The sequence below is a fragment of the Mauremys reevesii genome, linkage group 14 (genome assembly GCF_016161935.1).
Source record: "Mauremys reevesii isolate NIE-2019 linkage group 14, ASM1616193v1, whole genome shotgun sequence".
In the NCBI taxonomy this organism is placed as follows: Eukaryota; Metazoa; Chordata; order Testudines; family Geoemydidae; genus Mauremys; species Mauremys reevesii.
Window position 1 is genome coordinate 8,222,845 of NC_052636.1, and position 25,170 is coordinate 8,248,014.

A 25,170-nucleotide genomic window follows, 5' to 3' on the forward strand; every position below is an offset into this window, starting at 1 on the left:
GATAGGTCAGTGGTCCAGTCCCCTCTCAGACGACCCCGTCCCTCTGGGACAGGGGCAGGTCTGAGCTCTCACACCAAATGTTCATTGTGGCTGCCAGAATCTGTGGGCAGCTCGTTTAGTTTATGCCAAGGGTTGAGTCCTATTTTGTGCACCGTGTCTGAGAATGAAAATCCTAAACCATCCTTTGAAATGACGAATGCAGCAGGACGTGTCATTGTCCCCGCCCCAAAGCAGACAGACCGATGGAGAAATGCCGTGAGTCCAGGGTAATACTCCCCTGCGGTTTTACCATTTCCACTTGCTAAACCCCCTCCCAACCTGCTGGGCTCCTGGAGCAGGGGACTGAGCCTGATCCGAGACACGGACACTGCAACTTTACAGCCCAAGCCGCATGACCCTGATTAATGTGACACGGGCCAGTCGTGGGTGTTTCATTGCACTGGAGACGTAGCCTAATGTTATGTCTACACTGCGATTAACACACCCAGGGCACCTGTCGCAAAGCCCGGGTCAGCTGACTCAGGGTTATGGGGCTTGGGCTGCAAGACTATAAAATTACAGGGCAGACAGATGGGCTTGAGCCCAACCTCTGAGACCCCACGAGGGGTGAGGGTTTCCGAACCCAGGCTTCAGTGTGAACACAAATATCTGCACCACAGTTTTTAGCCTCTCAGCTTTAGCTTCATGAGCCCACGTCAGATGGTCCAGGCCAGCCATGCTGCCATCTTTATCCCAGGAGAGATGGACTCTAAGGCTACGTCTCCATTGCAATGTCAGCCAATGGGTGGCACACTGTACTCAAAGCAGCACCCTGGAAGCCCCATATTCACCAGTCTCATATAATGATGATACGGTTTGTACAAAGTCTGCCTGGTGAGGTGTCCTTTCAAAAGTCTTGGTCTGTTGAACATTACTATTGTGTTGGATTGTGTGTGTAGCATTGGCTGGGAAGTTTTGCTCTGTGTGTTACTGAGATGAGGTTGGGAAATGCCCACCACCAGCCTTTCAGGTGTGACAAGGGAGGAGCCAGACTCGCTGCTGGCCCATTAAAGGGATCCACACTCCCAAGGACTATCCCAGGAACCGTGTACAATGCAGACTTCTCCGAGATAGCACAGCGACAATGGGCACTGCTTGACTCTCATCCTAGCAAAGGTACTTCCTAGCCAGGTGGAAGAAACTATGAAAGGGGGGGTAGAGACATTATGAGTTAGCCTCTCTCCCCCACAACTCAACAGCTGGGAACACACCTGGATGACAAAACTGATTCAGAAATCAGAAGAGAATAATAATAGTACATTCAAACCAAAGTCCCCAAACAGACTAGTAGTGGTTTTTCAGCAGAAAATTTTCAGTTTGGGGAATTTTGTTTTCTCAGTCAGACTTTGCCAAGGGAAGCAGGGAGAAAATGGTTGAGTTGTCTCCTTCAGAACAGCTTGGCCTAGACACTGGCTCTGGTTCACTGTTGTGGCCTTGCTCAGGTTGTGGGTATTTTAATTATTTGGGGAGGTCCCAGGGTGTTTGGGGGAGATTATGAGGCTGTTCCCTTTTGAGATAAAAACTAAGAAATGCAGGACTAGAGAATTTTTTTAGAAATCTGGGATTTAGACATTTTATTTGAAGCAAGGGGGGGAGGCAGCTGAGATTCTGAGAAGGTTTTTGTTTGATCTGTCATTGTACCAAGGGGGGAGATGGTTGTCTATAAAGGAGGGTGAAGACTAAATGTATCCGATGAGGATGGAATTTGAACCCTGCGTGCAGAGGATAATGGATTAGCAGTCTATCACCTTAACCACTCAGCCACCTTATCTGAACTGCTAAGACAGGGACAGGAGGAGAAATCTAAGGCCAGCAGAGATAGGGCCACTAAGGAGTTTTTAAATACTAAGCATAAGCAGGGGCTGAATGAGCTCCCCCCTCACATCTAGTGAGGAGCTGGGGGAAGACTTCAGGAACAGGCCGTATTTGCATAGACACCCCTACTCTGCCTAGCTATGCAGCACGAGGGGGCCGCTTCCCCAAAATGACCAGTTTGGGATGGTGGTGGGTTGCAAATCACTTTAGCATTGAGTGGAATGAAATGTTATTCTCCTTCCTGTACGAGTGAAGGGCAGCAGAACGTACCTAGGCCGTCCTGACGGAGGGGTGGGTGGGTGAGGAATCGCTTTCATAGGACTGTAGAGAAGTGATTGAGGACGTCACCCTAACCCAGTGGTCCCCAAACATTTCACACTGCGCCCTCATATCCATGGCTGTGGCCCCTCGGAAGCCGCGGTCGAGAACCGGGGCTGGGAGTGGGGCCGGTGCTTGCTGGGGAGAGGGGTGCGGACAGAGATAAGGGGGTCGAGGCCGGGCTGGGAGCCAGGGGCCCAGGCTGAGGGTGGGGTTGGGGAAGAGCTGGGACAGAGTGGGGCTGAGTGGGGCTCCCTCCCTGCCCTCCATGGGGGCTGGCTCAGGCCCTGAGGTGCCCTCATCAATCTTCCTCTGTGTCCCCCTAGGAGTCACGCCCCACATTTTGGGGACCACTGACCCCTACTCGCTAAGCAGGGGCTAGTGATGCCAAAGCCCAGGGAAAGGGAGAACAAGTGCGGGGGCCCCAGCACCGGAACCCTGCCCCCCCACTTCTGTGTGTGACTCCGCCCCCTTCCACACCTTCCACCCACGGCCCCATCCACTGTCACCTCTGTTCCACCCCTTCCCCCACTGGCCCCACCCTGTCACTCCTTTACCCCGGCCCCGCTGCGGCCCCGAGACCAGAGAAGCTCTGTGCCCTGCTGCAGCCCCCAGGCCGTAGCAGGGAGTGGGAGCTCCTCCAGCCCTGGGGCCAACATGGGGGAGACTTTCCCAGGGGGGCCTAATTTGGCCAGGGTCCCTAGCCATGGGCCCCACTGCCCCCTTGGCGACGCAAGGTTTGGGGAGGCTGAGCCCCCCCCCAGCCTCCATTACGAGCCGCCCAGGCTACCTCTGCTCAGTGGGTGGCCAGTCTCCCTGTGTCTCTGCTGTTCGTGCTGGGGAGCCCGGCCGGCCTTAGGGGTGGGGCCCCCGGCAGCTGCCCAGGGCTCCAGGGGATCAAAGGGCACCATGTGGCCGTGCAAAGGTGCTCACTGCTCTCCCCTGCCCCAATGCTCCTCCATGGCCCCACAGAGGCTGTGGGGAGCGAGGAGCAACACTATGTGCTCCATGCGTCCTGGTCACTTTCCCCACCTGGGCTGGGCTGTGAGGGGAGCATCAGAAGCTGCTGCTCTCTGCCCTCCCCTGACGCAGCCCGGCTGAGGAAAGTGAGCTGGATGCAGGGAGCTCGGATGACGTCCCTTCTCGCCCCCCTGCCCCTGCTAGGCAAGGCTGCTGTGTGGTGTCTCCATGGCTGCACTTTCAGTGATGCAGGTTTCTCTCTCCCATTGTTCCAGGGGCATCCTACTAGATAAAATTGAGCAAGAAATGCTTCCCCGTGGTTTTTAGGACTGGAATTGCTATTTTCAACAGCCATTGCCATTTTTTTTTCTAGTTTTCTTTGTTTAAAAGGAAGACAGTGATATTGCACTGGCAAATTCCCCATAGAAACAAAGAATAATAAAGGCACCTCAACTTTTCCTCATTTATGGAGGACAGTCTTATAATATGGATCCAGATCTCCTCCAATCACACAAGCTGAAAATTGTTCCACTTTACTGCAGTTCTGTAACCATGCGGGAACCAGTCCTGTCTGTGTTCTGTGCACATCCAAAATTCCTGCTGAATGACCCGCCCTGGGAGCAAGTTACCAGTGACCCAGGGCTGGGGCAGCATCGGGTGTGTGTGGAGGAGAGCCCAGAGCTGGGGCAGCAGGGGGGTGCAGAGCCCAGGGCTGGGGCGGCAGGGGCGTGCGGGTGGGGGGGACAGAGCTCAGGCAGCAAGGGTTATGGGGGGGAGCCCAGGGCTGGGGTGGGGGCAGCCAAAATTTTTTTTCCTTCAGGCAGCAAAAAACCTAGAGCCGGCCCTGCCTCCACCCACCATGAGGTAGGCAGGAGCAGATCAATATTATCCCTACTCGAAAGAGGGAGAAGCTAAGGCTGAGAGAGGAGAATTAACTTGTCTTAGGTCACACAGCCAGTCAGTGGCAGAGTTGGGAATAGGACCCAAGAGCCCTGATTTTCAATATACCTGCCCCTGGAAATTTCCACTACATGCATCCGACGAAGTGGGTATTCACCCATGAAAGCTCATGCTCCAAAACATCTGCTAGTCTACAAGGTGCCACAGGACTCTTTGCTGCTTTTACAAACTAACCATCAGATCTTGAATTTCAGACATTGAATGACCTGAATAAAGTGCTCTGTGATGAGCTCCAGACCAACAACAGTGATAGTAATTATTCAGCAAGTATTTGAGGAGAACTGCAATGTCAGAGAGAATCATGAACTGCTCAGAGACCATTAATGCAGAGAACAGCAAAATTCATTAAACATAGAACTGGTTCTGACTTATTTCCTTGGTCTTAAAAGAGAACAAGGACCTGAGTCTCCTCCCTGTCAATAACCCCCTGCTCAGCCAATCAGGGTAGAGACTGAGGACAGGAGGCTGAGGGTTCTCACCAGAGAGCCCAAAGGATGGCCCAGGTCACTGATGGGGATCACTGCCCGAGCACTATTTCAGCCCCACATTTTTGGGTGGACCTCCCACAGTGGGAGCTGCAGAGCACTCCCCTGCAACAGATGGATCAGACTGAACAGGTTTCAAACCTCCAGGAGGCTCTTACCTTCTAAACAGGGACGGCTGTTTTCTAGTAAAATCACTAAAAGGGAAGGAGAAAACTCGAAAGAGGTTCCTCCTGGCGCTCACGTCCGTGAACCCGAATACTCTCTCAGTCCTCAAAGAGAGACCTGGAGAAGGAGACTCGCTGGAGCAAAGCCACAGGGGTCTCTGAGGTTTCCCTGGCCCCTCGCCCCTGTCCTGCCTGGCTGATGTCAGCATCTCTCTGTGAGGTCACCACCTCCCCACCACCTTGGACCAATAGTCTGAGGTCCTGCCAAAGGCCTTTGTGATGTCACTGCCACACCCCTCCCTTGCTGGGCTAATGTCCTGCCCTGGCCAGGCACTTTGGAGGTTTGAGCTACTCCCTGTGGATCAGCCCACTCAAGGAGCGTTCGTTCTAGGCAGCAAGCCGGCTAGACAGGGAAACATCAGACGCTGCTCCCAATGCTACACTCAGTTTTTTAGAAATTAGTCAATTTTATGGCCAGAAGAGACCATTAGAGCATCTAATCTGACCCCCGGTGTATCACAGGCCTCCTGTATGACAGAATAGCTAATTTGGGGGCAAACACATTCCAGAAAGGCATCTAATCTTCATTAAATGACATCAGGAGATGGAGAATCCACCAATTTCCTTGGTAGCTTGTTCCTGTGGTGAATCATCCTCGCTGTTGAATATTTGTGCCTTAGTTGTAATATGAATTTGTCTCTTTTCATCTTCCAGCCATTGGGTCTTGTTAGGCCCACCGACAGGCTGATTCTACTTGGTGATTTCAACGCGAGAGTAGGATCCGATCACTCTGCCTGGGATGGCATCATTAGAAAAAATGGAATCAGCAAATGCAACAGCAATGTCCTACTACTATTAAAGACATGTGCGGCTCATGATCTGATCATCACCAATACCATCTTCCGCCTGCCCACTTGCAAAAAGACGTCCTGGATGCACCCGCACTCCAAGCACTGGCATCTCATTGATTATATCATCGTGCGGAGGAAAGACAGACAGGATGTAAGGGTGACCAAGGCCATGCCGAGTGCTGACTGTTGGACTGATCATAGACTTATCTCTAAATTAAGCCTTCACATCAAGCCAAAGAGACGTCCACAGGGAAATAAAGCTGTGATGAAAAAGATGAACCTCAGTAAACTGAGGAATCCCAACATAGCAGCTTCACTAGTAACCAACTCTCAGAGCTGCAATTAGAGGAAAATGTTGAGAGGAACTGGGAACGCTTTCGAAATATTGTGCACTCTTCTGCACTAAAGGTTCTTGGACCCTCACGCAGGAAACAGCAGGACTGGTTTGATGAAAACGACGAAGAGATCAAGGCTCTACTTGCTGAAAAGCACCACCTTCACCGTGCTCATCAGAATGACCCGTAGTCAACAGCTAAGAAAAATGCCTTTAACAACATTCGTAGGACCGTACAGAGCAAGCTTCGCAAGATGCAGGACTCCTGGTTGAGTGCCAAAGCAGATGAAATCCAGAAGTTTGCTGATAGGAACAATGCCAAATGGTTCTCTGAAGCCTTTAGATCCTTGTACGGACCTCGGCCTTCAGGAGTTCCTCTACTGGACTTAGATGGTGTAACTCTCATTACTGAGAAGACTCTGATTCTACAGCGTTGGGCTGAGCACTTCCAATCCGTACTGAACCGCCCATCTTCCATCAATAACGAGGCGATTGACAGATTGTTCCAGGCAGATATCAACTACAGCCTGGACGTTCCACCATCAGAGACTGAAACCCTACAGGCCATCAGCCAGCTGTCCAGTGGCAAGGCCTCAGGATCTGATGCGATTCCAGCGGAAATCTGTAAGGATGGTGGTGCAATGCTTGTTGACAAACTCACTCAGCTGTTCCAGTCCTTCTGGAATCAAGGGTCCATTCCTCAGGAATTGAAAGACGCGTCCATCGTACACCTCTATAAGAGGAAAGGGAATCGAAAAGTTTGCGATAATCAGAGGAATATCACTGCTTTCTAGCGCAGGTAAGATCCTTGCACGAATGTTGCTGAATCTCCTGATTGACCATCTGGAACAGGGTCTACTACCCGAGACACAGTGCGGCTTCCGTAAAGAGTGTGGCACTGTGGACATGATCTTCGCAGTCCGACAGCTCCAAGAGAAGTGTCAAGAGCAGAATCGCGAATTGTACACCATCTTCGTGGATCTTACCAAGGCTTTTGACACTGTCAGTCGTGAAGGTCTGTGGCGCATCATGTCGAAGTTTGGGTGCCTGATAGATTTATCCTGATGGTACGTCAGTTCCACGACGGCATGACGGCTCGTGTTCTGGACGACGGAGAAGCTTCAGAGGCCTTTCCCGTCACAAACGGTGTCAAGCAAGGGTGTGTGTTGGCACCGACCCTGTTCAGCATAATGTTTTCAGCCATGCTGTCAGATGCCTTTCAGAACAGTTCCTTGGGAATCAGCCTGAGATACAGGACTGATGGGAAACTGTTCAACCTGCGAAGACTCCAGGCTGTCACCAAAATAAAGGAGACTGTGCTACGAGACCTCCTTTTTGCTGACGACTGTGCCCTGAATGCTGGATCAGAGCAGGAAATGCAAGCTAGTATGGATAAATTTGCAGCAGCATGTGACAACTTCGGCCTTCTCATCAATATAAAGAAAACCGAAGTGTTGCACCAGCCAGCTCCGAAAGCCCAGTACCAAGAGCCCACCATCACAGTGAAGGGGCAAAAGCTGCAAGCAGTGGACCAATTTACATACCTTGGCAGCACCCTCTCCCGTGTAGTGACAATTGACATCAAGGTCAATTGCAGAATCGCCAAGGCAAGTTCTGCATTTGGCAGACTGCTGACCAACGTGTGGGACCGCCGTGGAATAAGCCTTGCTACAAAGCTTAAAGTCTACCGAGCAGTAGTGCTAACTACCCTGATGTATGCCAGTGAGACTTGGACTGTATACAGGAGGCATGCTAGGCAACTGAACCACTTCCACATGACTTGCCTCCGCAGACTTCTGAGGATCCGGTGGCAGGATAAGGTGCCAGATACAGAAGTCCTCTCCAGAGCAGGCCTGCCGTCAGTTTACATGCTGCTCATGAAAGCCCAGACACGCTGGGCAGGCCATGTTGTAAGGATGCCAGACCACCGCATCCCCAAACAGCTCTTTTATGGTGAGCTGTCTCAAGGAAAGCGATCGCACGGGGGACAAAAGAAGCGATACAAAGACACGCTGAAAGCCTCTCTTAAGTCCCTGGATATCGATATCACCTCCTGGGAAATCATGGCACAAGATCGATTGACATGGCGTACGCTGATCCACCAAGGCTGCCAGACATCTGAAGCCAGAAGGATAACCCTAGCACAAGAGAAGCAAGCACTCCGTAAAGCCAGAGCTGCAAATGTTGTAACAGTGGTGCCCACACATGTCTGCCCAACATGTGGCAGAACATTCCGTGCCCGTATTGGCCTTACCAGCCATTTGCGGACGCACCGTGGACAGCTCACAACCTGATAGATGTTAAGGTCTTCTTCGAAAACGATGGACGAACATCATCATCATAATGAGAGTGATCAGTTAACGTGAGCTGTTATCAGCAGGAGAAAAAAACCTGGTGTTGGGAGGGGAACAGGAGAAAGGACAAAGGAAGCAAGAGAAGAGAAAAGAGGGATCAGACAGTGGATGGAGCAAGAGGTGAAACAAAAAGGACAAACCCTAATGTCCCCAGTGATTCTAAGGGACAAAATCCCAGGTGTGCAATAAAATTCTGCCTCCTTAAGCTCGTGTTTTCCATGCCTAGAATTCAACTGTCACCAGATGGATCAGACTGAACAGGTTTCAAACCTCAAGGAGGCTCTTACCTTCTAAACAGGGATAGCAGTTTTCTAGTAAAATCACTAAAAGGGAAGGAGGAAACTCGAAAAAGGTTCCTCCTGGCGCTCACGTCCGTGAACCCGAATACTCTCTCAGTCCTCAAAGAGAGACCTGGAGAAGGAGACTTGCTGCAGCAAAGCCACAGGGGTCTCTGAGGTTTTCCTGGACCCTCGCCCCGTCCTGCCTGGCTGATGTCAGCATCTCTCTGTGAGGTCACCACCTCCCCACCACCTTGGACCAATAGTCTGAGGTCCTGCCAAAGGCCTTTGTGATGTCACTGCCACACCCCTCCCTTGCTGTGCCAATGTCCTGCCCCTGGCCAGGCCCTTTGGAGGTTTGAGCTACTCCCTGGGGATCACCCCACTCAAGGAGCGTTCGTTCTAGGCAGCAAGCCGGCTAGACAGGGAAACATCAGACGCTGCTCCCAATGCTACACTCAGTTTTTCAGAAATGAGTCAACTTTATGGCCAGAAGAGACCATTAGAGCATCTAATCTGACCCCCTGCATATCACAGGCCTCCTGCAGGACACAATAGCAGGTGAGGGTGGGGGCTGAGGAGGTGAGCGGGCAGGCAGTGGCGGGGGGGCAGGTGAGCCGGCGGCTGGCCCCAGCTCACCTCCACTCCGCCTTCTCCCCTGAATGCCCCGCCTCGCTTTCCCCTCTCCCCCTGCTAATCAGCTGTTCGCGCAGGAAGCCTTGGAGGGAAGAGAAGCCGTGTGGCGGCTTCGCACTCAGGCCCAGCAAGGTGGAGACGGAGACGAGGTGAGCTAGGGTTGGGGGGCTTCCCGCACCGCAGCAGGTAATGGCAGGGGGCGTCAGGTGAGCTGGCGATGGGGGAAGAGAGCTGAGGAGGCGAGCAGACAGGTGAGCCATAGGGGGCGGGGGCTGAGGAGGCGAGTGGGCGGGCAGTGGCGGGGGGGCGGGTGAGCCGGCAGCAGGGGAAGGGGGTTGAGGAGGTGAGCAGGGGGTGGGGGGCTGAGGAGGTGAATGGTGAGTCAGTGGCTGACCTGTTCTGCTGATCTGGTCGGGCTCCCAGCCCCTCTCCAAGGGTTGCAGCTGTCTGGAGGTGCTGCCTTCCACGCCTTCCTCAGTCCCACCTCATTCACTCCACAGGGCGACTGATTACCAAGTGGGGGGAAGATCTTATTCTACTTCTAGCAAAAAAGACATTTCTTTTACCTTAATTATATTACCTTAGGGGCCCCCTATAACATATTAGCAAGGTTCATTACCGCTGTTTTGGCAGGGTGGTGCTGGGGAAGGAGGGTTTGTTTCCACGAGGCGGGCGGCGCTTCGGGGGGGGGGAATTGTTTCGGAGGGGCTGGGCAACGCTAATGGGGTTCTTTTCAAAGGGCGGGCGGTGCTGGGCGGGTGTTTCAGCGGCACTGGGGGTGGGGGGGTTTCGGTGAGGCTGGAAGGTTTTCAGCCCTCAGCTGTTTTCTTTGGAGTAATATTGCCCTCGCCGCTTTACGAGTTGTGCAGGCCTAGACTAAACCACAGACTCTGGACTCAGCATTCATGTATCCTGCAGTCTGAACTTTGAATCCGATACATTCCCTCATTGGCTACCATTGTTTGCCCAGCATGGAAGTGGTTGTTGTCCAACAAGGCAGCCAGATTGGGACCCGTAGGCATGGAATGGCTCTGAAGGAATCAGCTGTTTCTCTGCGCATTGGATACAAATGGTAAAAGACAGTAGCTCCCAATTTAATTATGGCGTCCTTTAGGAGTGTGACCAATGCCACTTAACTAGGGAGCAGGGTTCTAAAAATAGTTTACTTGGGCCACAGGTCACCATAGCTTCCATCTCTGGGGTGAAAATGAACCACTAGTACCTACAATTTCTATCATAGAATCATAGAATCATAGAATCCAAGATCAGAAGGGACCATTATGATCATCTAGTCTGACCTCCTGCAAGATGCAGGCCACATAAGCCGATCCACCCACTCCTTAGCAAGTGAACCCTGCCCCATGCTTCGGAGGAAGGCGAAAAACCTCCAGGGCCATAGCCAATCTTCCCTGGAGGAAAATTCCTTCCCGACCCCAAATATGGCGGTCAGCTGAACCCCGAGCATGCGGGCAAGACTCTCCAGCCAAACCCTCTGGAAAAGGTTACATCATACCAGGCACATAATTGACCTATTGACTAAGCCCGTTATCCTATCATACCATCACCTCCATAAACTTATCTAGCTTAATATTAAATTCATGAAGGTCCTTCGCCCCCACTGTTTCCCTCGGTAGACTGTTCCAGTATTGCACTCCCTGATGGTTAGGAACCTTCGTCTAATTTCAAGCCTGAATTTCCTGACTGACAGTTTATATCCGTTCGTCCTCGTGTCCACATTAGCACTGAGCTGAAATAATTCTTCTCCTTCCCTGGTATTTATCCCTCTGATATATTTAAAGAGTGTAATCATATCTCCTCTCATCCTTCTTTTGGTTAAGGAAAACAAACCTAGCTCCTCAAGTCTCCTTTCATACGAAAGGCCTTCCATTCCTCGGATCATTCTAGTGGCCCTTCTTTGTACCTGTTCTAGTTTGAATTCATCCTTCTTAAACATGGGAGACCAAAACTGCACACAATACTCCAAATGAGGTCTCACCAGCGCCTTATATAACGGGACTAGCACCTCCTTATCCCTACTAGAAATACCTCGCCTAACGCAACCCAAGACCGCATTAGCTTTTTTAACGGCCACATCACATTGCCTACTCATAGTCATCTTGCGATCAACCAGGACTCCTAGGTCCTTCTCCTCCTCCGTTACTTCCAACTGGTGCGTCCCCAGCTTATAACTAAAGTTCTTGTTAGACATCCCTAAATGCATAACCTTACACTTCTCACTATTGAATTTCATCCTGTTACTAATACTCCAGTTTACAAGGTCATCCAAATCTCCCTGGAGAATATCCCGATCCTCTTCCGAATTGACAATACCCCCCAACTTGGTGTACCCAACTTGGTCTACCCAAGTTCTTGTCAAATCTTTGACTTTACTTGGAGTAATTTTACATTTCTCTGCCGTAGAATACTTCACCAACCGCACAACAGATCAGTAGCGATAGTGAGGTACAACTCCCCCTTCTGTGCCCTTTTATTTCTTTAATCTGGTGGCACAGATTAAAATTAGGGACTAAATTCAGGTGCAACTTAGAATCCCTGTAAGACAACAAATGTCAGGTCTCTATTAAAAAGAGGTATCTTTCTGCAGCTACAGCACATTCAACATGGATTTCATTTTCTACACATTTGTAGAATCTCCCAGGTGTGAGCTAAACAGAAATGTCACTTCCATTTTTCCCATCTCTACCTAGATAGGGATTGTATTTCCCAAATAAAAGGCAACATGCAGCTGATTAGGAAGGCGATATCTTCAGGAGCAACCTCCTGCAAGGCCTGGGCCAGAGCGGCTTTGGTAGCCAAATGCATGGGTACTTTGTTTAATTACAAGTAATTTACGAGGGAATCCTCTTCCCAGCCCTTTAGAAAAAATATAGACCTAAGAAGCTGAACAAAAGGGAGATTGGGATGGTGATGAGGAATCAGGGTAAATCAGAGGGATTCCCTATGTTCTTCTGCTGTTATAGAGGAGAAATGACATTTTCCCCTATCCCTACGTTTTTCCTGCTCTTTGTTATAGTTCAATATATTTTAAGTGAGGAAAATGGTAGCAAAAATATCTGCTCCCCAGCACAACCTGAACCAACATCAGAGCAACTGGGAATGAAACAATTGGTTTCAAAGGAGAACTCGATGACTAACAATTGCTGTGAAATGGGGGAACAGTATAACCGTGATGCTCAGGGTTTGTTTAGACTAGGGAAAGTGATGGAGTTTAGGTCAGGTCAAGGGGGAAGCTAATGGCAACCCCTGCACCTGGGCTGCATCTGCTCTACAACTATAATTTCCTTTTTACCCCAAGATCACTAACTTGAGCAGCCAACGCCATGTACAGCCCTAGTGGATGGAAGGCTCGGGTAGTTTTTGCCTCAGTGTAGCTTGTTGGGTGTGACGATACGGTCCTGGCGGGACCCAACTGAGAGTGCCAGTTCAGGACCAATTGCTTAAACAGGGCAGTTACAGCCCTAGGCTGGGGTTTTTCCACTTGTAAGGCAAACCAAACAAGCCAGCCAAAGAGGAGTTTGGTTTCACACCACTGGCTAACCACAAGTCACACAAGCAATTTCCTTAGACACTCCACAAAAAGAACAGGAGTACTTGTGGCACCTTAGAGACTAACAAATTTATTTTAGCGTGAGCTACAGCTCATTTCTTTGGATGCATAGAATGGAACACACAGACAGGAGATATTTATACATACAGGAGATATTTATACATACAGAGAACATGAAAAGGTGGAAGTATGCATACCAACCGGAAAAGTCTAATCAATTGAGATGAGCTATCATCAGCAGGAGGAAAAAACTTTTTGAAGTGGTAATTAAGATGATCCATAGGAGGTGTGAGGAGAACTTAACATAGGGAACTAGATTCAATTAGTGTAATGACCCAACCATTCCCAGTCTCTATTTAGGCCAGAGATAATTGTATCTAATTTGCATATTAATTCCAGTTCAGCAGTTTCTCTTTGGAGTCTGTTTTTTGAAGTTTTTTTGTTGCAAAATTGCCACCTTCAAGTCTGTCACTGAGTGGTTAGAGAGGTTGAAGTGTTCTCCCACTGTTTTTTGAATGTTATGATTCCTCATGTCAGATTTGTGTCCATTTATTCTTTTGCGTAGAGACTGTCCGGTTTGGCCAATGTACATGGCAGAGGGGCATTGCTGGCACATGATGGCATATATCACATGGGTAGATGTGCAGGTGAACGAGCCCCTGATGGCATGTCTGATGTGATTAGGTCCTATGATGGTGTCACTTGAATAGATGTGGACAGAGCTGGCATCAGGCTTTGTTGCAAGGATAGGTTCCTGGGTTAGTGTTTATGTTGTATGGTGTGCGGCTGCTGGTGAGTATTTGCTTCAGGTTGGGAGGCTGTCTGTAAGCGAGGACTGGCCTGTCTCCCAAGAGCTGTGAGAGTGAGAGATCATCTTTAAGGATAGGTTGTAGATCTTTGATGATGCGCTGGAGAGGTTTTAGTTGGGGGCTGTAGGTGATGGCTAGTGGCGTTCTGTTATTTTCTTCGTTAGGCCTGTCCTGTAGTAGGTGGCTTCTGGGTACTCTTCTGGCTCTGTCAATCTGTTTTTCACTTCAGCAGATGGGTATTGTAGTTTTAAGAATGCTTGATAGAGATCTTGTAGGTGTTTATCTCTGTCTGAGGGATTGGAGCAAATACGGTTGTATCTTAGTGCTTGGCTGTAGACAATGGATCGTGTGGTGTGTCCGGGATGGAAGCTGGAGGCATGTAGGTAAGTATAGCGGTCAGTGGGTTTCCGGTATAGGGTGGTGTTTATGTGACCATCGCTTATTAGCACAGTAGTGTCTAGGAAATGGACCGCTTGTGTGGATTGGTCTAGGCTGAGGTTGATGGTGGGATGGAAATTGTTAAGATCACGGTGGAATTCCTCGAGGGCTTCTTTTCCATGAGTCCAGATGATGAAGATGTCATCAATGTAGAGCAAGTAGAGTAGGGGCGTTAGGGAACGAGAGCTAAGGAAGCGTTGTTCTAAGTCAGCCATAAAGATGATGGCATATTGAGGGGCCATGCGGTACCCATAGCAGTGCCACTGACTTGAAGGTAAACATTGTCCCCAAATGTGAAATAGTTGTGGGTGAGGACAAAGTCACAAAGTTCAGCCACCAGGTTTGCCGTGATATTATCGGAGATACTGTTCCTGATGGCCTGTAGTCCATCTTTGTGTGGAATGTTGGTGTAGAGGGCTTCCACATCCATAGTGGCCAGAATGGTGCTTTCTGGAAGATCACCAAGGGATTATAGTTTCTTCAGGAAGTCAGTGGTGTCTCGAAGATAGCTGGGAGTGCTGGTAGCATAGGGCCTGAGGAGAGAGTCCACATAGCCAGACAATCCTGCTGTTAAGGTGCCAATGTTTGAGATGATGGGGTGTCCAGGATTTCCAGGTTTATGGATCTTGGGTAGCAAATAGAATACACCTACTCTGAAACTTAGACACTCCAGTCTGCCAGTATCACCACCAGGGCCACTTGTCCTGCGGATGAATGGTTATGAAAACCAACACCCCAATAAAAGAAAAAGGTTCTCTCGATCCCAAGGAATCAAGTCCCAGACCCAGGTCAATATACAAATCAGATCTTACCCACAAATCATGCTGTTGCCAATCCTTTAGAATCTAAAATCTAAAGGTTTATTCATAAAGGGAAAAAGGTAGAGATGAGAGCTAGAATTGGTTAAATGGAATCAATTACATACAGTAATGGCAAAGTTCTTAGTTCAGGCTTGCTGCAGTGATGGCATAAACTGCAGGTTCAAATCAAGTCTCTGGAACATCCCCAGCTGGGATGGGTCAGTCAGTCCCTTGTGTAGAGCTTCAGCTTGTAGCAAAGTCCCTCCAGAGGTAAGAAGCAGGATTGAAGACAAGATGGAGATGAGGCATTTGCCTTATATAGGCTTTTCCAGGTGTAAGAACCTCTTTGTTCCTTACTGTGGAAAATTACAGCAAAATGGAGTCTGGAGTCACATGGGCCAGTCCCTGCACTTTGCTGAGTTACAAGGCGTGTCTGCCTTCTCTCCATGGGTCAATTGTGTAGCTGATGGTCCTTAATGGGACATCACACAGGCTAGGCAAAGCTAACACCAACTTGTCTAGAATGTTTCCAAAAACACAGCACAAATTTGAAATACAGACAGTATAGATTCAATATTAATAACTTCAACTACAAAAGGATACATGCATACAGACAGCATAATCATAACCAGCAACCCATAACCTGGTCTTAGACACCTTATATGACCCCTTTTTACATAAGATTTGGTGCCACTACAGGACCTTGGTTGCAAACCATATTCTATATGGTCCCAGTTTATATCAACATCACAGGGAATGACACAGGGCAGCAAATTCCCACCTACCCAAGGACAAATTGCTGCAGATAAAACGGGTTGGGTTCACATCCCAAAGCTGAGGAGAATTGAAGAATTATGGACAAAATAGGGAAAAATAAGAGACTAGAGAGTCAATAATTTTAGGGAAAACGAGGGAATCTCCTTGGATTTTCTAGCCACATGTGGGGAGGGGAGAGAGAAGGGAAGAACCAGAGAGAATTGTTCTCAGGTTTTGAGATGGAAAGAAATGGCACAAACAGGAAAAGGATGCAAGTGGCTCACCCCCGTGACCATAGGCGTGCGCAGCACATTTCATTAGGGTGTGCACCCAGGGAGCCCCGCCCTAGCCCACCCCATCCACTGCCTCCCCTTCCTGCCCCCTCAGAACCCCAACCCCGCTCCTTGTCCCCTGACTGCCCCTCCTGGGACCCTGCCCCTAACTGCCCTCCAGGACCCAACCCCTATCTAAGCCTCCTGTTCCTTGTCCCCTGACTTCCTCCTGAGACCCCCACACTATAACTGACTCCCTAGGACCCTACCTGTCCCCTGACCCTTATCTACACCTCCAACCCCAGACATAAGAACATAAGAAAGGCTGCAGGTCAGACCAAAGGTCCATCTAGCCCAGTATCTGTCTACCGACAGTGGCCAATGCCAGGTGCCCCTGAGGGAGTGAACCTAACAGGCAATGATCAAGTGATCTCTCTCCTGCCATCCATCTCCATCCTCTGACGAACAGAGGCTAGGGACACCATTCTTACCCATCCTGGCTAATAGCCATTTATGGACTTAGCCACCATGAATTTATCCAGTCCCCTTTTAAACATTGTTATAGTCCTAGCCTTCACAACCTCCTCAGGTAAGGAGTTCCACAAGTTGACTGTGCGCTGCGTGAAGAACTTCCTTTTATTTGTTTTAAACCTACTGCCTATTAATTTCATTTGGTGACCCCTAGTTCTTGTATTATGGGAATAAGTAAATAACTTTTCCTTATCCACTTTCTCAACATACTCATGATTTTATATACCTCTATCATGTCCCCCCTTAGTCTCCTCTTTTCCAAACTGAAGAGTCCTAGCCTCTTTAATCTTTCCTCATATGGGACCCTCTCTAAACCCCTAATCATTTTAGTTGCTCTTTTCTGAACCTTTTCTAGTGCTAGAGTATCTTTTTTGAGGTGAGGAGACCACATCTGTACACAGTATTCGAGATGTGGGCGTACCATGGATTTATATAAGGGCAATAATATATTCTCAGTCTTATTCTCTATCCCCTTTTTAATGATTCCTAACATCCTGTTTGCTTTTTTGACCGCCTCTGCACACTGCGTGGACATCTTCAGAGAACTATCCACCATAACTCCAAGATCGTTTTCCTGACTCGTTGTAGCTAAATTAGCCCCCATCATGTTGTATGTATAGTTGGGGTTATTTTTTCCAATGTGCATTACTTTACATTTATCCACATTAAATTTCATTTGCCATTTTGTTGCCCAATCACTTAGTTTTGTGAGATCTTTTTGAAGTTCTTCACAATCTGCTTTGGTCTTAACTATCTTGAGTAGTTTAGTGTCATCTGCAACTTTGCCACCTCACTGTTTACCCCTTTCTCCAGATCATTTATGAATAAATTGAATAGGATTGGTCCTAGGACTGACCCTTGGGGAACACCACTAGTTACCCCTCTCCATTCTGAGAATTTACCATTAATTCCTACCCTTTGTTCCCTGTCCTTTAACCAGTTCTCAATCCATGAAAGGACCTTTCCTTTTATCCCATGACAGCTTAATTTACGTAAGAGCCTTTGGTGAGGGACTTTGTCAAAGGCTTTCTGGAAATCTAAGTACACTATGTCCACCGGATCCCCTTGTCCACATGTTTGTTGACCCTTCAAAGAACTCTAATAGATTAGTAAGACACGATTTCCCTTTACAGAAACCATGTTGACTATTGCTCAAGAGTTTATGTTTTTCTATGTGTCTGACAATTTTATTCTTTACTATTGTTTCAACTAATTTGCCCGGTACCGACGTTAGACTTACCGGTCTGTAATTGCCAGGATCACCCCTAGAGCCCTTTTTAAATATTGGCGTTACATTAGCTAACTTCCAGTCATTGGGTACCGCCGATTTAAAGGACAGGTTACAAACCTTGGTTAATAGTTCCAACTTCACATTTGAGTTCTTTCAGAACTCTTGGGTGAATGCCATCTGGTCCTGGTGACTTGTTAATGTTGAGTTTATCAATTAATTCCAAAACCTCCTCTAGTGACACTTCAATCTGTGACAGTTCCTCAGATTTGTCACCTACAAAAGCCAGCTCAGGTCTGGGAATCTCCCTAACATCCTCAGCCGTGAAGACTGAAGCAAAGAATCCATTTAGTTTCTCCGCAATGACTTTATCATCTTTAAGCGCTCCTTTTGTATTTTCATCGTCAAGGGGCCCCACTGGTTGTTTAGCAGGCTTCCTGCTTCTGATGTACTTAAAAAACATTTTGTTATTACCTTTGGAGTTTATGGCTAGCCGTTCTTCAAACTCCTCTTTGGCTTTTCTTATTACACTCTTGCACTTAAGTTGGCAGTGTTTGTGCTCCTTTCTATTTGCCTCACTGGGATTTGACTTCCACTTTTTAAAGGAAGTCTTTTTATCTCTCACTGCTTCTTTTAAATGGTTGTTAAGCCACGATGGCTCTTTTTTAGTTCTTTTACTGTTTTTCTTAATTTGGGGTATACATTGAAGTTGGGTCTCTATTATGGTGCCTTTAAAAAGGGCCCACGCAACTTGCAGGGATTTCACTTTAGTCACTGTACCTTTTAACTTTTGTCTAACTAACCCCCTCATTTTTGTATAGTTCCCCCTTTTGAAATTAAATGCCACAGTGTTGGGCAGTTGAGATGTTCTTCCCACCACAGGGATGTTGAATGCTATTGTATTATGGTCACTATTTCCAAGCGGTCCTGCTATAGTTACCTCTTGGACCAGCTCCTGTGCTCCACTCAGGATTAAATCTAGAGTCGCCTCTCCCCTTGTGGGTTCCCGTACCAGCTGCTCCATGAAGCAGTCATTTAAAGTATCGAGAAATTTTATCTCTGCATTTCGTCCTGGAAGTGAAATGTTCCCGGTCAATATGGGGATAATTGAAATCCCCCACTATTATTGGGTTCTTAATTTTGATAGCCTCTCTAATTTCCCTTAGCATTTCATCATCACTATTACTGTCCTGGTCAGGTGGTCGATAATAGATAATAGACAGAACCCTGGGACTCCCACGCCCCATCCAACTGCTCCCCGCCCCCTGACAGGACCCCAACAACTCCCGACCCATCCAACTCCCTCTGCTCTCCCAGCGCTGTCCGTACTCCACCTCCCTGTGGGGAATAACGGACAGCGCTGGGGCTTTGACCACACTGGCGCTTTGCAGCACCGCAATTTGCAGCGCTGGAGAGGGTGTGTTTTCACACCCTGCTGCAGCGCTGCAAATTTGTAAGTGTAGCCAAGCCCTAAAGTGGCAGAGAAGGTTCCCTCTCCTTCAGTGGGAAGGTTGCCTAGTGGTTAAGGCACAGGACTCAGGCTCAGGTGTTCTGGGTTTGAGTCTCTGCTCTGCCACAGACTCCCTGCTTAGCCTTGGGAAAGTCACTTCACCTCGTTGTGCCCTAGATCCCACCTGCCCAATGGGGCCAACACTGACCCTGCCTCCTGGGCTAAATCCATCCATGGCTGGGTGATGGGGGGGGGAATGAAGATACCAACATGGGGAGATTGGGGCTGAATTTCTCCACAGCTGGAGAGTGGGAGCCAGCTCCACACGGGGGGATGGGAGCGAGAGGGGCTCAGGCCAGCTCCACACAGAGGAGGGTCAGGGCTTCAGCCCTGCAACTTCTGCCACTAAGGTGGCTGGGGCTCCCGAGCCGGGGACTTCAGCCCCACATCTTCTGCCAGGGTCCGGGGTTCTCCTGCTTGCCCCAGGGCGGCTCCTCGCCCCCTCCATCCCCCCCAGTGCAGCTCCTGCAGGGCCCGGGGCTTCTCCTCCTCCTACCGGTATCTGGAGCTTCTCCTCCCCCCAACCTGCCCCAGCCCCAGCCCAGCTGGGCTCCCCGGGGCACCCGCCGCTGCTGTGGCCGGAGCCGAGCCTGGCGGGCAGGGAGCAGGGGGGGCCCTGGCAGAGCCCCCAGCCCGAGCGGGGCGGGGCAGCCCCAGGGGAGCGGGGGGGGGCTCTGCTGCTGCTGTCCCCGCCCCCCCACCGACCCCTGGGGCTGTTGGGGGGGGCTCACTCAGCCCCCCAGGAGCGGGAGGGGAGCAGCGGAGCAGAGCCTGCCCAGCAAACAGCTGATCGCAGCTGCGCCCAGGCCGCCCCCGGGGAAAAGCTCAGCGGAGGAGGCGCCACAAGCTGCCGGCAGCGGGTCATTCCCAGAGGGGGGCCGAGCACCCGCCTGCAGCCGCCGCAGCCTCCCCCCCGGATCCCCCACGGGAGGGGGGGAGCAGCCTCCCCAGCCGGGGCTCAGGGCATTGGGGTGCCGGGGCTCCCCCCATGCGCACGCCTGGGCCCGGGACACTCACACACACACTCTGCCCCGGGGCTCCCCTGGTGCCCAGAGACCGATCAAACCCCCGCCCTTCCCCGCCTGCAGCTCCGGCCTCTCTCCTCCCGCCCCGCCAGCCGCACCCAGGGGAGCCCCGGGCCCCAGGCTCTGTCCCCACCTGGACCCAGCGGGGACGGGGGCAGCTCCTGCTGCAGCTGAGAACAGCGGCTCCGCTCCGGCCCGAGCGGCTCCAGCGCTGCTGGCAGCACGTGGCCACCAGGGAGCAGCTGCTGGGCCCAGGCTCCTGCGTCACAATGTGCCAGAGCCCCGCCCCCAGGAGCTGCCCCGCCCCCAGGCTGTGCCAGAGCCCCGCCCCCAGGAGCTGCCCCGCCCCCGGGCTGTGCCAGAGCCCCGCCCCAGGAGCTGCCCCGCCCCGGGCTGTGCCAGAGCCCCGCCCCAGGAGCTGCCCCGCCCCGGGCTGTGCCAGAGCCCCCCCAGGAGCTGCCCTGCCCCGGGCTGTGCCAGAGCCCCGCCCCCAGGAGCTGCCCCCCCCCGGGCTGTGGCACAGCCCCGCCCCAGGAGCTGCCCTGCCCCGGGCTGTGCCAGAGCCCCGCCCCAGGAGCTGCCCTGCCCCGGGCTGTGCCAGAGCCCCGCCCCAGGAGCTGCCCCGCCCCCGGGCTGTGCCAGAGCCCCGCCCCCAGGAGCTGCCCCGCCCCCGGGCTGTGCCAGAGCCCCGCCCCCAGGAGCTGCCCCGCCCCTGGGATTTGTTCTCCTGCCTCCTTCTTCCCAGCACCCACCGCTCCCAGCTGCTCCCTTCCTGTGTCTGCAAACACCCCGCCCCGGGTGGGCTGCAGCGCTCGCTGGGGCTGGCTCCAGTGGCAGAAGTTGCCTCCATCTCTGCTCACCTGGGGGTGGGGGAGGGACGAAGAGAGGAGATGGGCCCAGGATGTGAAAGTAGAATCAGGGGGCAGGGAATCATAGAATCATAGAATCATAGAATTCAAGATCAGAAGGGACCATTTGGAAAGGTGGGTTTTTTGCGGGGGGGGGCAGGTGTGATCCAGATGGAGTCAGAAGAAGTTGGGCAGCAGAGGCTCAGGGAAATTGAGGGGAACCCCCTGCGTGTCCCAGTGTTGGCCAGGGATTGTACAGCACCTAGCGCAATATGGGGTCTGTGATGGGCCAGGTGCCCCAGCGCCCCCTCGCGGCAGGGGCGGGGTGGGGCCTAGCACTGCACCACTCGCTTGTCTTTCGGTCCGTCTCTGGTAGCCGGCGTATTACGGCCTTACGGCCAGAGTCTACGGACACCCCCTCCGGGGTAGAGTAGCACGGCCTAGCGGTCGGAGTCCGTAAGCGCCCCCTCTCGGGGCGGGGTAGCGCGGCCTAGCGGCCGGAGTCCGCAAGCGCCCCCTTCGGGGCGAGGTAGCACGGCCTAGCGGCCGGAGTCCATACACACCCCTACGGGGTGGGGGTAGCGCGGCCTAGCGGCCGGAGTCCATAAGCGCCCCCTTCGGGGTGGGGTAGCGCGGCCTAGCGGCCGGAGTCCATAAGCGCCCCCTTCGGGGTGGGGTAGCGCGGCCTAACGGCCGGAGTCCATAAACCCCCCCCTCTCTGGGGCGGGGTAGTGTGGCCTGGCGGCCGGAGTCCATAAGCGCCCCCTTCGGGGTGGGGTAGCGCGGCCTAGCGGCCGGAGTCCATAAACACCCCTTCGGGGTAGGGTAGCGCGGCCTAACGGCCGGAGTCCATAAACCCCCCCCTCTCTGGGGCGGGGTAGTGTGGCCTGGCAGCCGGAGTCCATAAGCGCCCCCTTCGGGGCGGGGTAGCGCAGCCTAGAGACCGGAGTCCATAAATCCCCCCCCCTCGGGGTGGGGTATCACGGGGTGGGGTAGGGGGACTCGGGCCCGCCCTCTCCTCTGAGTCCCAACCCAGGGCCCTGATTGTGGCAAGCTCTCCTTGCCACCCGCTCGGCGGGGATCCGCCCGCAACACGCCGAGCGGTGCCGCAGCTTTAAGGCTGTCAGTTTCTAAAGTCCCCTGGGTCACTTCCTACCCCGTCTAGTCGGACGTTGGCGTTGTGGGAGCGGTTCCCCCGTAGGTCCCCTCCGGCCGGCGTCCCTCTCCGGGGTCTCCGGTACGGCCTCTGCCCGGCTGACGTCCCGGTCCAGGCTCCCTAGCTCTCCTCCCGCAGGAGCTGACGGTCTGCATCCTTCTCCCCCGGTGGTCAGCCCAGACTGAGCAGACCTGCAGCCTTTTATACCTGTCTGCCAGTTAGAGCATGCCCAGCAGAACTTCCTGGGCGTGGCTTCCTCTGCTAGCAAGGAAGGGTTAACCCCTGCTGTACCAGTGCGGGGCTGTCCCGCCCCGTCACAGGGTCCCAGAGCCGTAACTAGCTATTTTTACACCCAAGGCAAGAATATAAAATTGCATCCCCCCGTGCCACCCAGCCCCCTTGAAACACCCCCCCCCCAGCGCCACCCATCCCTGTGGAAACAACCCCCCCGCAGCACTGCCCGCCCCACAGAAACAAACCCTCCTTCCCCAGCGCTGCCCCCAAAACAGCTGTGGGCTGAAAAGGAAGGTTTGGGGGAGGGAGAAGAAACGGCCCCCATAGGGTGACCAGATCTCACTGTCACACCCCTCTTCACCCGCTAGCCCCCCGCTGGCCTGCTGCGTCCACCCACCCCTCCCCTCCTTTCACCTCCTCCCTCCCCTGCCAGAACCCCCCATCCCTGCCCCTAGAGCCCCTGCTGGCTCACTGCTCACCTCTGTGCCCACCTGCCACTCGCCCACCCACTCGCCCACCTGCGCCCCACTTGCCCCCTCACCCCCCCAAGTGTAAAGCCGCATTCACAGACCCAGGGGAGGTCACTATATCACTGCACCCAGCAGCCACTCACTGCAGCACCAAACATTAAACTACTGAAAATGCCGCCCCCCTGCATCCACCGATGTTTTGGACTAGAAAGCTTTGCCCCAGACATCCCCTTCAGAAGACATCCCCAGACCGGCTGAGGGATACTGGTGTGACCTCACCTGGCAGCCTCCAAAGAAGGAATTGGGGGGGCTAAATGGACAGGGCCCCTCTCTAGCTGAAGCCTGGCAAGGGAGGTACGTGGATCCCACCAGAAGTTAAAATGAAAAGTGAGGGAGGGGAGGCTCTGCTGGACCTGGGCAGCTCTAGATACAGCACCAGGCTGTATCTAGAATGATATAATGATATAAATGATATAAATAAGAATTATATTTAAATTATATTTATATTTATATTTATATCATTATATTATAATATAATTATATTATATTTATATCATTAAATATAAATGATATAAATGATATAAATAAGAATTATATTTAAATTAAAAATATATCATTCTAGATACAGCACCAGGCTGTATCTAGAATGATATAATGATATAAATGATATAAATAAGAATGAATAACAATCTACAACTAGATCCACCTCATTAACCACCGACACAGGCTAATCCTGCTGCCGATAGAAGGGAAACTGGGAGCCATTCTTTGCTGTTCAGCCATGGAAACAGTGACCCAATTGCACCGCAGTGAATGTGCTGGGGAAGGCTGGAGTTTACAGGCAGGTGGAAATAGCAGATCCTAGAAACACCTGGAGCTCCACACACCACTTCTGCCACCAGGGTGAGGTGTTGAGCTGCTCACAGCATCCCCCACCATGACCTTGCAGCAGGGGATTGCCGCACCCCCAACCCAATGCAGGGGAGATGGCTGAGTGTATCTTTGCACCCTGAGACCAGGGCAGCCACTCTCTCTGCCCCACACATAGAATCTGGCCCTGCTGAAAAGTGACCCCTATGAACAAGTCACCTCCAGGAGAGCAGGATTGGTCCTCAGAGAGGGGAATGGGCTTCTCGTGAAGCTTATAGGTCACTGGATGCTCTGGAAACAGGAGGGCTCTGAGTGTAACCCATAGCAAACACAACCTGCTAGGGGATGTAGCTCAGTGGCTGAGCACATGCTTTGCATGTACGAGGCCTTGGGTTCAATCCCCAGCATCTTCATGATCATTTTTTCACCCTGCTGCTTTGCTCATGCCCAGAAGGGATGTGGCCCACCAGTCTCCCGGCACCAGTTTCAGTCCTGCTCAGTGAGGGGCAAGTGACAATTGCATGGAAGGTCCGGGGGTGGGTTCTGCTCCTAAGTCACCTCGGTACATTTAAGATTCCCACCCGCTGCCTGCTTGGGACAATGGTAGATGAGAAGGGCGAATCCTCCAGCACTGGAGGGAAAGGTCCCATCTGCACAGCCTGAGAGGCAAGGAAACAAAGGGGCAGTCAGTGCTCAGGGAGGAGAGAGGTCAATGATTTACTCCCAGCAGGGGACACTGTGTTTTTGAGTATCAGAGGGGTAGCCGTGTTAGTCTGGAGCTGTAAAAGGCGACAGAGTCCTGTGGCACCTTCTAGACTAACAGACGTATTGGCGCATGAGCTTTCATGGGTGAATCCCCACTTCGTCAGATGAATGGAGTGGGAATTCTGTGCCTGGCTAGCCAACTACAAAAGCAGTTTCTCCTCCCTTGGTGATCACACCTCAACTGATAGAAGAGGGTCTCATCCTCCCTGATTGAAGTACCTTGTTATCTCTAGACTGGTTCTTGCCTGCATACTTATACCTGCCCCTGCAAATTTCCACTACGTTCACCTGACGAAGTGGGATTCACCCATGGAAGCTTATGCTCCAATACGTCTGTTAGTCTGTAAGGTGCCACGGGACTCTGTCTTTTTGAGGCGAGTGCTGCTGGCTTGAGATGGTGCTGACGATGGATAGAAAAAAGGCTGGAGTCAATGGCAGATGGGACCACAGAAGGGGAAGGGGAATGGCAGCCCCACAGAAGGTCCTCGGTGCTCAGATGCCCCCAGTTATTGCACCCCGGCCTATCCTAGACAGAGAAAAGACCGAGGGACCCAGCCCCCCTACAGTGATCCCATGGACAAGAACCTGGTTAGGAGTGGGGTGAAGGTTCCCTCTGGGCAAAGGGGAGCTGAAATCCCTCCGTGTCCTGGAATTTAAGCAATGAAAGCTTCAAACCCTGCATGGGTGTGGGCTGAG

At 51.8% G+C, this 25,170-nt stretch overlaps 1 protein-coding gene across 1 annotated transcript in view; it reads right to left on the minus strand.

Annotated features, from left to right (window-relative positions):
- The window catches only part of LOC120381801 (zinc finger protein 850-like), a gene marked incomplete at its 5' end in the record, with an annotated part of 159,223 nt that overhangs the window by 76,307 nt on the left and 57,746 nt on the right, over positions 1–25,170 (minus strand). The window lies entirely within an intron of this gene.